General features: G+C 33.8%; 1 non-coding gene and 1 pseudogene across 1 annotated transcript; one reads left to right on the top strand and one right to left on the bottom strand.

Annotated features, from left to right (window-relative positions):
- Positions 1–3,128: 3,128 nt before the first annotated feature.
- Positions 3,129–3,530, bottom strand: LOC146532386 (protein GVQW3 pseudogene; annotated as a pseudogene).
- A 639-nt stretch (positions 3,531–4,169) lies between these two features.
- TRNAK-UUU (transfer RNA lysine (anticodon UUU)) lies at positions 4,170–4,242 on the top strand. The gene has a single exon. It is a non-coding gene; the product is annotated as a tRNA-Lys (tRNA).
- Positions 4,243–13,879: the final 9,637 nt, after the last annotated feature.

Raw genomic sequence — 13,879 nt, 5'->3', positions numbered from 1 at the left:
TCTAACACGAAAATATTTTTCTTGAGAATATCGCTTCAACCAAACATAGTTTATAGCTTAAGATAGTATGTCTTAAATAATAATATTCGTATTCATAACAATGATATGAAATAAGAAGCATTTCAACTGTTCTAACGTGAAAGTGGGGAAATTTTATCATAAATTATGTAAACCCTAATTTGCTTGTGGCAACAGCCAACAACCAATCATAATGTACCTACCACATAGTCGTAAATATACCTTATGGGATGAAGAAAAGTCTTTTATTCTTTTTTAAGTGTACTATTTGCTAACTAAATATTGATAGACTATAAAACACTAAATAAATTATATCAGCTTCACGATGTATCCCGCATTCAAGATGTATCACAGCAGTAGAGGCAACCTTCTACTAAGACACTCCGTTGCCCACTTTCCGCCGAATTCTGGAGGCATTGCGTGTTGAGTGGCGAAACTCAACGCCACGTTTTGCCTCGACACCACAGCGAAGAAATTAAAATATAAATGTAAATATATATTTCACTTCTCCGAGTGGGGATCGAACCCACAACCAGCCGCGTTTACAAACACACTTTGTGCCCCTGCGCCACGACTGGCCTCAATTAATAATGATTTATTTTGTATTTATTAAGTTCAGTGACTTTAAAGGTTCTGATAATCTCACTTGTTAATCAACAGTTATTTTTTAACCAATTACCTAGAATTCATTATAATGAGTAGTATTGTAAAGCTTAATATGAGTGATGAGTGGAGTTAAGTTCGATTATTTAACAAACACTGCCTTGAATTCAGGCGGCATGTGGAGAACGGAGTGTTTTCACATAAGGTTTCCTCTACCTGCTATGGAGGAAAAACGTCTTACAGCACAAGCTGTGTTTATGAATTAGCTTAATGACGCTATCGTAGTCATAGCTTATTATGTTTGATTTCAGTTTGTTGAGTTAATATTTTTTAGTTCCATACTATATTCCACATACAGCAGAATAGGCAGAAGGAACCTAGTGGTAAACCACCTCTCCGAATTTTCCGCTCAATTTTCAATGTGTTTTGTTGCCAGAGCAAAAAAATGAAAATACTTCATACCCTCGAGTGGCAATCGAACGGACAACCATTACGTTTCCTGTCAGACAAAATTTGTGAATGTGTTTCGATGAAACTATTTGCTCCTTCAATGGTGGAATATGGCATTATGTAAGTACCAACTGAAAGTATTGCAATTATTTTCTATTCAGGTGTATAATTCTATTACATAAATGACTGAATTATGAACAAACGACGTTTACGTTTACGTAAGCAGTAAGTTAATTTTTTTTTAAATATTTTTTTAAGAAAACATATTTTAATATCTATTGTTTTGAGACGCATGAGTGTGAATGTAGGTATGATCTGCATTCGAGGGATTTATTATTATATTTTTTTTCGACAATTTGTGCCGTTGAACTATCCCCACTTAACATAATAAAATATTTCAAAAATTCAGCAGTAAGTGGGTAACGAATTATATAAATACTAGGTTCCCTAATCTATAATGCAGAAAAAATCCTGATTTTTTTTTTTAAGATCATATCTTAATTTCTTAATTTAAACTTAAACTTATCTTTGTAAATAAAATATATTTGTACTTTAAGAATTACAAGTACGGTACCATTAAAGGTTCCTAGAAGGCGAATAAAATTTATACTTTCGTTCTCCGAATCGCACATAACTCATAAAATCTGAAAGTTATGTTCGTTACAACTTTGGACCCATCTAATTAGTTTTCCAGAAATTATGACGAATGTGTTATAAGCTAAAATAATCCTTATTTTAAGGAAAATAAACACGATAATCGCATTACATTTAAATATGTACATTCTAAAGAAAATCGTAATAAGTCATATTATCCAAAAGTTAAATTTATTATATAAAATTATTTCAAATTATTACGTATTTATGTTGAAAATAATATATTATTTTATAAGAAAGAGCCTGTTTTCCAGTAGTGGTTTGAATATGGAAATAATGAAACGAGCATAGACATTAAAATAAAAGTTATGTACATAAAGGGATACAGTTTTGCTAATGCTCTTTAACATTTGCTTTCAATTCATTAATTTAAAAAAATTACAACAGAATTGAGAACTTTCTTCTCTTTTGAAGGCAGATAAAAATAGACAGAGGGATAAATAAATAAAGGTTTTCGTCGTAATAACTAATTCAAAATTTCTTAGATCACGTTACTTTGAGAATTTATTTATCAAGAGTAATATTTAAAAGGCCTATTTTTTATTTTTTTATTAATTATTAGTCGTTTTATTTTTTTTTTATTAAAAAGTTTGTATAATACGGAACGGTAAATTACGGAAGATACAAGAAGAAGGAAGTAAAGACAACCGTCTTACTTCTATATGTAAAATATTTCCTGTGCATCATATATTATTTATTTAGTACCACCCGCCTTTCATTTACTAATAGCAAGATGTATCATAGAACAAAAATTGCTCCATGCTAATCTGGACTTTATTTGTAAAGACTTTAGATACTTAAATTGCATAAAATATTTTTAGTTTCCTCACATGTTGTGCCTTATAAATATGTTTTGGATATGGTCCAAATAAATCTGAACGAACACCGCCTATTCCGTGTTTATGATTGTCATAAAAATATGTATGGCGATAGCGATATCTAGATGTATCTAGATATTTATAGAAATGCTTAATTTAAAATTGTGTAGAAGAATAAAATCTCATACTTTATTAAAATTTCAAATATTTGTAGAATTGGTAAAGGTTTCGATTAATTATTTGTGTTTTAGGTGACGCAACTGAAGGTCGCATTACGTTTATCGATATTCGGGGAAAAGGAAACATTTTTAATGTATATACGAGGTGTGTTCAAAAAGTAAGGTGACTTTGTATTTTTAAGAAAAAATATTTATTTATTTATCAATATTTATGTTGTCCCCTTCAAAGTAATCCCCCTCAGATACATTACACTTATGCCAACGGTTTTTCCAATCGTCAAAGCACTTCTCATAAGCACTTTTCGGTATAGCCTTGAGCTCTTCCAGCGATGCAGTCTTTATCTCTTCAATCGTTGCAAATCTCCGTCCTTTCATAGGTCTCTTTAGTTTTGGGAACAAGAAAAAGTCACATGGGGCCAAATCCGGCGAATATGGTGGCTGAGGCATTATTGTGGTGCTGTTTTTGGCCAAAAAATCTCTCACCAGCAAAGGTGAGTGAGCAGGGGCATTTTAGCAATTTCGGAACAAACTTCGCTGACACACGTCTCATGCCCAAAAAGTTAGAAAAAATTTCATGGCACGAGCCAAGCGATATACCAACATCCTCAGCAACTTCTCTGATAGTGATTCGACGATTTTCCAGAACAATTTTCTTCACTGCTTGAACGTTTTCATCAGTTGTTGACGTGCTTGGGCGTACAGAGCGAGGCTCGTCATTGGCATCTTCCCGGCCATCTTGGAAGAGTTTGTACCACTTGTAAACATTTTTTTTACTCAGAACAGTTTCACCGTATGCCACTGTCAACATTTTAAGTGTTTCGGAGCACTTTATTTTATTTTTTACACAAAATTTAATGCAAATCCTTTGATCCATATTTTTCGATAGCAAGAAATCGCCGAGCACGCAAAACACTTATAACCTTTACGCCTCTCCCAACCAAACAAAAAATGCTATACACTTGAAACTTGGTACAGATGTTCGGGAAGAGTGTACCAACATAACAAAATAAAAAAATCGATAATCGAAAGTACGTTGCCCGCCAAATTTGAAAAGTCACCTTACTTTTTGAACACACCTCGTACCTATGTATATTTATGTATTTTATTAAGAAAGGTGGTATTAAATATAATAACCAGAGATGCAATTCCTTAAAGTAAGAAAGTGGAGAGTATAAACATTTATCACTAGATTCTTTATACTTACACGTTTATATTTGCTGCTAGATAGATCTGGTAGACAAAGCGCAGCGTTGAGTACCGTCGCTCTATACAAAATGTCCCAAAAATTTTCGTAGAAGATCGGCAGGAAACCGAATGAATGAATCTTAATACTAGATTTAATTTGCTTATTTTGATTATCAGAAAAGAGATCATTAAAAATAATAAAACTATAAACACTATGTTTCATATTTGATTTTTGATACGTTATTTCACATGAACTGGTGTAGCCCGGATAGCTCAGTCGGTAGAGCATTGGACTTTTAATCCAAGGGTCCAGGGTTCAAGTCCCTGTTCGGGCGGCAATTTTTGTAAAGTTTATTTTTAAAACAAACGTTCATTAATTACTGTCTTTGTCAAATATCATTATCAGTGAATTGTTAATTTTGTTTATTTATGTTTTGTTTAATTTTTAATCTATATTATGTATTTTAATGGTTTGACGTTATTTTCAGTATATACCAAGCAGGGTAGACAATGGGATCATACTCGTAGTGTTAGGCCACATCGTTTTCCACTTTCTGCTAAATTTTTAAATGCAGCTCTTTGTTTATTAGCAGACCACGGAGATGAAAATAACTTATCCCTCTGAGAGGGAATTCAACTCACCTGATGGTGGTGGATGATGGATGGACATATTTTTTTTTAAATTGTAGACATATTAGATATCAACACGTTAAATATAAGTAGATATACATACTTAAGTTCTTACCTAAGTACATACTCAAAGATAAAATCCCCAAATAAGGCCTTACCTCAAAAGGAATGGGTAGAAAGAAGATTTACGAAGGGTTAACAAAAAGGATTCCAACGGTCAGAGAGCAATATATGAGCTTTACAACACTTAATGATAAGTATCGGTTATTGCCTTAGGAGTGATACTTTCCTTTCTGCATATAAATTTAAAAAATAAATCAGTTTTATGCTGTATCCTGCACACAGTAGGGTAGGCAGAGGGAACCTTGTGCTAAGTCACTCCATTTCCCACTTTACCCCGAATTTTTCAAGGCATTGCGAGTTTAATGGCCGAACTCAACGTCGGGCTTTTGCCTTGGTGCCAGAGCGCAGAAATGAAAATAATAAATAATAATTCATTTCCTTGAGTGGGATCGGACTCACAACCGTCTCAACCTTAACCAGTAACACCTTGTGCCCCTGAGCTACGACGGCCTTTCTGTATATAGATAGACATTTTCGTAGTTTGATCAGCCGAGGAAAAATTTAATGCATATTTTAAAGAGACCGTTTAACCTACTTAGTCACAAATCCTGGATCAGTATCCATGTTTCGAGCTCGTAGCCCTACAACGCGATGGGTAGTTAGTTGCACATCACACATTTACTAAATGGTAAAACAAAACTGAGAACAGTTAAGGAATAACTGCTACAAAGATGAAGTGCGGCGTTAGATTCCGCCTTTCTACATTTTACAAATAATGTCACAAAAATTAGGTAAAATGAGGGAGACAGAGTGTGTTACCAAGATGCCTTAAGAAGCTACTTTATTTATTTTTTTATAATTGTCTCGTAGGTTTCTGTTCATCAAGATACCTATGTAACGACACGAAATAATTTAGAATTATATGAGAATATTCTTTAAAATGCAAGACTTTCTGTAATTATATACAAACAAAGCTTTGAAAAATTGATTTATTAACAACGAATATTACTCTGTACTCTGTACAGGTACTACTACGACCAACTTTACCTTAAAAATCCAAATATTATCAAATATTTATTCATTTTAAACATTTTGCTATAGAAAATGTATGATAAATAAACTGTCTAAACAAAACAAAATAACAGGTCCCTTTTCGTAGTATTTCTTTGAATCCCTTTATTTTTCTAAGGAAATTACTTGCCCCCATACAGAACAAACTCTGCAATGTTTTTAGGAAGGAATTTTGTAATAAAGCGATGCATTATTAAGCATAGACTTTGATGTAACTCGATAAATAAATTGAGGGGTCCCTTACCTATATTGTACGAAAGAATTTCTTAGTATTTTTAGACGTAGTTTACATTGAAAAACAATGTTTTTAAATTAAGTTTAGTTTTGGTTATATTCTCATATAGGTTTTTGTTTTAACTCCACCTGCCCATAGCAGGGTAGACTGATGGAACGTGGGAACCTAGTGCTAAGATACTCCGTTCCCATTATAATACTTCTGTGCCTCCATTTCCGCCGAATTCTAAAGGCATTAAGTGTTGAGTGGTGAAAATCAACGTGGTGCTTTACCCCGTTATCAAAGCGGGGAAATGAAAATGTTAAATAGGTCCCTTCCCAAAGTGACGGAATCGAACCCACTCACTCGCAAGCTCACTCTCACTCACCCTACATCACGACGGCCTCGCTGTTGATATTATTCTTTTATTAGTTCAAGTAGCAAAACTAAAGCATAGAAGCCTACACAGCAACTGTACTACTTAAACAACACTATGCCAACATCTAATAAAAACAAAAACAAACACCGACATCTCGGCATCCGTTATCATATCACTGGCTTTACTACCTTTATTGTTACTCTATAATAAGTCTTATCTTCAAAGCAATAAGTGTTAATATTGATAATATTGATTAATATATAAAATCGTATTTTGTAATCTAAGAACTGTTTACATTGCATTCGGACGTCATTTTTGTCGTTTGTTTCTTTGATTTTGTACAGTATCTCAATATTTTTTTATTCTTTAAGTAAAAATTGAACTGGCAACTAGAGAGTTCTATGTAGTTCTTTTAATTTCTCCACGACGCTATCATATTTTTGTTCTTTTTAAGCATTTAACTCTTTCATAGAAATACTAGAAAATTATTCTAAACAGAATATTTCGCCTATTTTTATTTATTATTTTATTCATTATATTTATTTAACGACACAAAAGATAATAAGAATCACTGTAAAAGAATTTACCAAGTAACAGAATGAAAGAGAGATTGAACCATCGAAAGTAAGAGTGTTTGTGGAATTTTTTTTATTGTTTAGTTGTTATGCGCCACAGACTTTTGTCGTCCGTGCCTTTTTTGTTCTTGTTGCTTGTTAAAGTTTTGTTTTTTTTTATGTGAAGTGAACATATTTTGATTGTTCTGCGCTCCTTTCTCTACGAAAGTCTTTTAAACATCGAAAGTAAGAGAGTGTGTGCGATTTAAAATATTACATGTAAAATTTATTAAAAATAAAACATAAACCTTGACCCAATTCTCTCTTTTCCCCCCATTAAATTCACAACTTTTATAAGTTATTCTATAGTACAATAAAAACAGCAGCAAAAATAGAGTAGGCAGAAAGGACCTAGTGTTAAGACATTTCGTTCCATTCTACAGTACAATTAGGCAATTTAATATCGTATCGTATGGAACAATGGAAACACACTCAACTAACTTAACATCTCGTCACTCGTAGTTTATGCAAAGTAAAACGCAGTTCTTGTCAATTCTTGTCGAAACTGTCGAATCTACTTGTACATGTGAAATGCTAACATAACATGGTGATCAAATATAATCTATGATGGGAGTGCTTCTTGTTTTGTTTCTTTATTTCTACTTCACGCTCTTTTTCGCATATGCATTACCGACAAGATATTTCATATTTTTTTACTCTTTTTTTTTAATTCGGGATATTATGTGTTATTTGTTTTGATACTCGAGACAGGGAATGAAAATAGTTTATTCTAGCAGAAGCATATCGAACCCACGACCACAGTGCCACGTCAACTTAAATATTTTATTTTTATTTTGAAATATTATTTATTCCCTATTTGAGGTCAGTGGAGCAGGAGCACAAGCATGCAATAGTGAACGCGACGGTTGTGGGTTTGATTCTCACTCGATCCTACAAAATATTTAATATTTAATTTCTTCACTCACGTAACACGCCAAGCGACATTGAGTTTCACTACTCAACTCAATGTCTTTAGAATTCGGTGGAAAGTGCTAAACGGAGTGTCTTAGCACTAGGTTCCCAGGTTCAATCTACCTACTCTGCTATGTGCAAGAAACATCATGAAACTAAAAAAGAGATATATCCTAAAATACTTAATATTAGTTCAGATGTAATATTAAGAACATTCCAGCGACATACATTTATTAAGACGTACTAAACATGCGTCCTTACCCCGCGTCCGTGGGCCGTAATAATTGACACAATCATTAGTCAAAGCAAACGTTGCGTGCACTACGAGTACCTACAGTGTGTTACAAATATAAATCTGAAATTGAGAAATTCCTGCGTTTTACAGAAAGTGTCGTTTTTGGTATTCTCTGAATTTTTATTTAGTTAAGTGATACGTCACTGGTTAATTAAGTTTAATGTGATCGAAAGATCCTATTCAAACATTAATCGACAAAAAAAAAAAAAAAAAAATGTAGAGTTTTTTTTTTCATCTTGGCGTGTTTTCGATCATAGAGCTCACTTATTACCCAATCTTTGAGGTTGAAATGCGGAGTATCCACCAAAAGTGGGAAAAGAATATAATTTAAATAAAATCATTACCCCGAGTTGGATTAGAATCCACAACCGTCGTGCTCACAGTCGCACACGTGTACACGTGCACTACGCCACGACGGACTCACCAGATATAATAAGTCATTTAAATAATATATTATACCGAATGGCTATCTAATCCATACACGTTTATGGCGATTTTTTCTTGCCCTTTCCATTAGTACTAACATTAAATGCTAAGTATAATTTCTGTAATAACCGTCTCATACTAAATCACCGTGCGCCGTGCACATCACTCAAGTTCCTTACTAATTGGCAACAGACGTACAAACATATTATATACATATTATATCGAGTTAAAAGGAAACCACTGAAATTGATGTTTCCGAAACAGATTTGTGTATAAAATTAAACAGTGTATGGATTTAAGGATGATATCACAGATTTAACTTTTCATTCAATCGATTTGTTTTTTTTATTTCTCCGCTTTTGAAGATCATGGCGTTGAGTTCCACAATGTCTCAAAAATTGGGAAACGCAGCGCCTTATCAGTAGGTTATCGTCTATTTTACTTTGCGTGAGAAACACCGTGAAGCTATAATATGTATTACTTGTATTATGTACCATTCTATCTACCATCCTATACTACTATCATCCATCCTCTTTCTCTTCTGTACCTACTATCAACATGAGAAAACATTTAACAATTTATATAATTAAAAAAAATTGCTTCAGCCATACCCACGATTTATTTAAGTAATTGGTGAGTTTATTGAATGTTTTCGTTCATTAAACTCTATTGGAATATTAAGGTCGATGGATGGTCAGACTCGGGTATCGAATTACTTCTTTGTGTTATTTGGACGGATAATTCCTTGTATTTTGGTGTCAGTTTTGTATGAGGATATTTGCGTAGTATATCCAAAATTTTATAGGTGATGATCGTAGGTTCATTTCCTATTTGGGGAATAATTATGTATGATGTTGAATTTGGTCGAAAAATGGAGTTTTTCACATGCTTTGTGGGAAGACACGAACATATATAAAAATTAAATTATTTAATGTAAAAATTTTAAATATATTGATATATGCAGTAATTAAATCTGTGCTTAGGGATCTACCTCCCCCTGCATAATACATATATGGGATGCAGCGTGAAGCAAGAAAAAAAAACCATATTGTCAAAATTTCAACACACTGTAACTAAATTATTTAAACGCTAACAATTGTCCAATTTATACGTAACTCCTGTACTTTTTAGGTATAAACAAATTTAATTAAACTCGTATCAACCAACTCGATTTGGTGGCGACTTCGCTTTTTTCCGTCCCTTCACTAATTAAAAGCGGAAGAGATACTTCAAATAATTTGGGTACGAAATCCTGGTTGTTGGGAAAATGGAATAGAAAACAAAGAAAATTATGCAAACATTAACTTTAATATTTGTTTTTCTGAATGGAATTAATTTAGTAGTTTAGTTCCATTAACAATTTTTCGGTTCCATCATCAAGTTACCAGATCTCAAGGGGAAAGTAACGAGTCATCGCCGCGTTTTGTCTTATTACTCACTCTGATTATGTTATCTTATAATTCACTAGTGGACCCGGACGCGGCTACGCCTGCTTGAACTATAAGAATATTTTCGCGTCGGTCATACTCATACTATGCCGCCCGAAGGCTAGGTCATTTGGAATCAGTGACATCTTAATTATTTATTAGAATGTTATACAGTAAACTATAATTTCAATCTAGATAAAATGCTAAAAGTGACTATTATATTTATTTTCATAAGGATGAATATCAAAATGTCGCGGTACCGGTTGCGTAGCGACGCGACGGTTGTTATTAACATGGCAGAATAAATTGCATGTCAAATTAGAAAGTACTTTAAAATATATTAGTTTATATGTATAATGTAATGTTATATAGCCTATAGCACTTCTGAAGAATGCAGCTTTCATACAAAACAAAAACAAAGTAAATCGGACCAGTAGATCCAGAGATCTTAGCGTTCAAACAAACAAACAAACAAACTTAAAACAAAAAGCGGAAGCGCTTTATTATATTAGTATAGATTTTCATTTATTCAGAACGAGGCAAAACACTGTGTTGGGATCCGCCATTAAACTTGGTGGAAAGTGGAGTGTCTTAACACTAGGTGCCCAGTCTCCCCCTACCTACCCTACTAAGTCCGAGATACAGCATGAAACTAAAATATCTAAAAATAAGGAAGCCTTTTTCCTTAGGCAACCCGAACAATAATTTCTTTCCAAGACCAGACGACAATCATTTGCCTATACACATAATACATACTTACTTGAGTGGTAAAAAAACGCAATTTAACTCTCGCAGACGTTTCTAATAGTACTTAAGTCCCCTTCGATTTGTTGCAAACAGTTGAATGCAATGTCCACTCTATGCTTTTTGCTAAATTATTCCATACTTTCGATTCAAGCGAAGTTAAACTTTAGCACAATTGAATAAAGGTGGTGACAGGAACACAGACATTTTGGTAGTCCGATCGTGACGTAACCATGGTAACATATCGAGAGGCAATAATTGATATCGTAAATATACGCGAATGTGAATCTTATTTTGTACACATTAAAAGCTAATTGATGTGCAAAAAAAAGCATATTTCAGTCTGTCCGTAGAAATTCTTGCAATCCCGTGTCCCATCAGCTTTGATGACAAATACATATATTATTTGCTGAATCATATTTTGTTAGACATCGTGAAAATTATATTTTATATTATTCAGAGCGAGAAAATGAAAATAATCTATTCTAAAATCTATATATATAAAAGGACTTGTCCTCACTGACTGAGGTAAGACGCACGCACAGCCAATAGCCGCTGATGGTACAAACGTGGAATTTGGACAGATGCTTACTTTCATAATCTGGACATCCACTAAGAAGGGATTTTGAAAAATTTTAATTCTAAAGGGGTGAAATAGGGGTTGAAAGTTTGTATGAAAAAAAAATTTAATCGGCACCGATTCTTATAAAATTTGAAATTCAGACTCTTAAAAGTATCTAATTGAACACATATTTCATGGTTTTCTAGAATTCTTCCCCTAAGGGTGCAAAATAAGGGGTTGAAAGTTTGTATAGATTTTTTTTTAAATCGGCACCAATTTTTATAAAATTTGAAATTCAGACTCTTAAAAGTATTTAATTGAACATGTGTTTCATGGTTTTCTAAAATTCTTCCCCTAAGGGTGCAAATAAGGGGTTGAAAGTTTGTATGGAAAAAAATCTTAAATGGCCATCGATTTTCATAAAATTTTAAATTTAGATTGTTAAAAATATTTAATTGAACGTGTGTTTCATGGTTTTCTAGAATTCATCCCATAGGGGTGCAAATAAGGGGTTGAAATTTTTTATGGAATATCTTTGAATCGCCACCGATTTTTATAAAATTCGAAAATTAGACTTTTAAAAATATTTCATTGAACACATGTTTCGTGGTTTATTTTAATTCATCCCCTAGGGGTGCAAATAAGGGATTGAAAGTTCGTATAGAAAAGTCTCTAAATCGCCACTGATTTTTATAAGATTTTAAATTGAGACTCTTAAAAATATTTCATTGAACACGTGTTTCATAGTTTATTAGAATTTATCCCTAAGGGTATTATTACCCTATTACCCGCAGGCGAAGCTGCGCACGTCCGCTAGTTATAGGATAAAGCTTTGAAAAAAAAAATGTTTTTTTCAGCTTCACCTGTATTTTCCACTTCCACTTAACAGGGTAGGCAGAGGGAACCTCAAAACATAGTTTTAATACATTCCGTTTCCATTAAGACACTTCCGTTCCCCAATTCCCACCAAATTCTGGAGGTGCCAGAGCCAGGAAATGAAAATATTAAATTCCTTCCCTTCCTCGGGTGGGAATCGAACCCATAACCTGCCTGCCCTTGTCCCCCGACTGGCCTCGTATTCATTTACTTAGATATTCATTGCACATAAATTCACGTCAGCTATTTATATATAGTTGTTATGAGAATAAATCGCCTTAGAGAGGACAATTTGAATAGCGTCCTAGTGAAATGTTGGGGCCGTTTCATAATAAATTTACTGAAACATAAACGTTCTGAATGAATTAGGGTTTATTTTGAGGCGGACTTTACGAGCTCTAGCTTAACTTTGGAGCACTTAACCCGTTTAGAATTAAGAGGCTTTTAACTGTAAACATATTAATATGAGCATTTAATAATTTGTAGGTATATAATGTAGAGGACATTCGTGGCGCAGGAGCGCAGGAGGCTGTACACGTGACAGGTTGTGGCTTCAATTCCCACTCCAAAAATAAAATTTTAAAATTTTAACAGCGTGGCGTAAGGTGGAAAGTGGGGTAAGATAATGTCTTAATGAAAACGGACACGTATCTCAATATTAAATTCCAAGGTTTCTTATGCCCACTCTGCGGAGAAAAATGTATGTAATACTTTTTTCAACAACACGGCTGTTGATTCGATTTCCACTTAGTAACACGAATTATTATTCTTTCATTTCTACGTTCCACCAGTCACCACTTCATCTTGAAAATTAGGAACGGAAACACTAAGTTCCCAACACTATGCGAGATACAGCGTGAATCCAAAAAACAGTATTAGAAACCACGTCCCTAACTAACTCGCCCAAGCCTACATTTTTTGTTCGTTTGTTTCATAGATAAACTTTAAAGTTTAAAAGTCGGCTGGACATATTTAAATAATCTCTCGAAGTTATCTCCACGCAATAAATCGCTCACGCTCATGCGGGAGATGTTTCGCTTCGCTCGTTTTGTGTCTCGTGTCCCGTCCCGCTGCGGTTATTGTTTACGGCTTGATAATACAAATGTAAAATTTTATACGATGATATATTTTATTAGGTAGGTACAATTCTTTACTAGTAAACTAGGGGATGTGGGTTCGATTTCTACTTAGGGGATTATTTATTTTTTTTATTTTTTCAGTGTGGTAACAAGACTCAAAATGACATGGAATTTACTAGATTCGTTTTTAAAACGAAATCCTACGAATAACAAAGTATTTTTTAGTTTCACGCTGTTTCCCGCAAACAGCAGGGTACGAAGAGGGAATCTGGAACCTTAGTGTTAAAACACTCCAATCCCCTTAAGACCCCTCCGTTCGCCACTTTCTGAATCTGGAAACATTGCGAGTTGAGTGGCGGAATTCAATGCTGCGGTCTTCCTCGTCATCTGAGCAAGGAAATAAAAATGAACCCACAACCTATCACGTTTACAGTCGTTTGTGCCACTGCGCCACGGCTGGCCTCACCAAAGTAAATAATAAAACAATTTATAACAATAATACATTCAGCAAATACATTCGCTCAATTTGCCTAATCTACTTTGCGCTCGCTAAGCGGCTATCACACTGTTAATCCTTTAATTGATGTCGCCGAGCTTAGAGCTGTCGATATAACTTATTTAACAACATGGACCAATGCTGTATGTGTCTCGTAGTTATGGAACGGTGGTCGTGGGTTTAA

The sequence above is a fragment of the Heliconius melpomene genome, chromosome 13 (genome assembly GCF_056956725.1).
Source record: "Heliconius melpomene rosina isolate 202511_hmr_F chromosome 13, ASM5695672v1, whole genome shotgun sequence".
Classification (NCBI taxonomy): Eukaryota; Metazoa; Arthropoda; class Insecta; order Lepidoptera; family Nymphalidae; genus Heliconius; species Heliconius melpomene.
This window is presented reverse-complemented; position numbering and strand designations above follow the sequence as displayed.